Consider the following 2,308-nt stretch of genomic DNA (forward strand, 5'->3'; position numbering starts at 1 on the left):
GAAATTACTTACATCAGTAAATGTGAGTAAACTTTTATGGCGAACAGTAACGATTGAAGTGAAAGTGAAGAAAAAACTATGGCTACCGGAAGTTGACATTGAGGAACCTTTTTAAAGAAGTGAATCTTAAATATAAAGCAATATTATTTATCTTAATAAAAAAAATCAAATGAAGAGCCTAAGATTTATCCGAGGTCAAATTATTCATGTATCACAAGTATGGAACTAAATGGTGAAGCCGTTTTCACGTGAAAAGCGATTACACACACATCTCTGTTTTATATATAGTATAGATATATACACGCACATGTCGAAGCGCAGAGAATCCGAGCAAATACCACGCGGAAGTGTATCCAACACTTTAACAACTCCCTCCAATTGCCGCTTTATTTAACACATAACTTAACAAGGTGTCTTTTGCAAGCAAAGCAATATGTTGTTGACTGTATGTATTGCGATGCCTATGTCGGTGACTGAGTTGTCCCGTCTCGCAAACTATAACTTTCGAATTTCTACGTCCTGGATCGATCCATCGGCATATTTTCAACTTGGCAAACGATGGCGCTCTTTAAAAAATAAGAATATGTAAAGATATAAGAACAAAACAATTAAAAAAATACTCAGTTGGTAATCCATCAAGTCAATGAATAAACCAATAAAAAAAAAGAACGCCAATATAGATGTATTATAACTGTATTTGTTGGAAAATTAGATATATATTTCTATATATTTGCTCCTTCCATGAAATTTATTTTCTTTATCAGTAATACCGATAAACTATCGTCAAATTAAAAAAAAAAAATAGTAAAATAAAATTAAAAAATAAAAATAATATGCAAAAAAATAAACAACAAAAACAAAACAGGTGAGGATTAATTACTGTACAATGTTAATCAATGTTAATTGTTCGTGTTATGGCTTTTTTGTTTTTAGTTTGTGTATGTAGATATTCCTGTGTGATATAATACGTTGAAAGTAATTGCATCATGTTATATTGTATTATATATGTGTTACATATAATTATATTATATATGGCTATGTATTTCATGTATGTATTGTACAATTATATACATATGTATTATGTATGTATATGTACATATACCTGTATGTGTGTGTGCGTGCGTGCACGAATAGATGCGTGCGAAAATGTGTACGTATGTGTTTGTGTATGTATGAATAATGTATGAATGTATCATTTAAACGTGTTGCGCATTTTCTATGCTTCGTAACAGTACATATTTTTTAAAACATTTATACAATTATACTGTTCCTAGAACACACCGTCACCAATTTATCCTAACCATCCCCCCCCCCACATTTTTTTTCCTTCATACATATATCCACTTATGCACATATCTGCGTGTATCGGTCACCTGACACCTTTGAGCTTATCATAGCATCACCACCCCTCCCCCGAATAATAAACGAATAGTATTAATGATTTCTTAATAATAATAATGATAATCCTTTCTACTATGGGCACAGGGCCTGAAAGTTTGTGGTCGGAGGCCAGTCGATTACATCGATCCCAGTGCTTAACTGGTACTTATTTTATCGATCCCGAAAGGATGAAAGGCAAAAGTCAACCTCGACGGAATTTGAACTCAGAACGTAAAGACGGACAAAATGCCGCTAAGCATTTCGTCCGGCGTGCAAACGATTCTGCCAGCTCGCTGCCTAATAATAATAATAATAATCCTATTATAAGCACCAAGCCTGAAACTTGGGGGACAGGGCAAGTCGATTACATCGATCCCAGTAATCAACTGGTTCTTATTTTATCGACCCTGAAAGTATAAAAGGCAAAGTCGACCTCGGCGGAATTTGAATTCAGAAGGTAGCGACGGAAAAAAAATAGTAGGCATTTTGCCTGGTGTACTAACGATTCTGCCAGCTTACCACCTAATAATAATAATAATAATAATAATAATAATAATAATAATAATAATAATAATAATAATAATAATAATAATGATGATGATGATGATGATGATGATGATAATAAACATAAAATGGGCTAAACAAAACAGCCTTGTTGCAAATGATGTTCATATTTCACCTTCACTCACTCATACGCACGCATGCGTGTGTGCATAGTAGATAGTGTACAAACGAAAGAGAAGAGTATTCAATGTTTCCTATAGTCTTTAAAAAAAAATTATCTGTATTAATAATTTGATCTTCACTTCGTTTAAATTTCCACAGAAGTGGGTTTTTTCTCTCACTGCTGTGAAACTTTAAGTAATGCACATCTAAGTAAACTTATTAATTTATATATATATATATATATATATATATATATATATAT

The sequence above is a fragment of the Octopus bimaculoides genome, chromosome 3 (genome assembly GCF_001194135.2).
Source record: "Octopus bimaculoides isolate UCB-OBI-ISO-001 chromosome 3, ASM119413v2, whole genome shotgun sequence".
Classification (NCBI taxonomy): domain Eukaryota; kingdom Metazoa; phylum Mollusca; class Cephalopoda; order Octopoda; family Octopodidae; genus Octopus; species Octopus bimaculoides.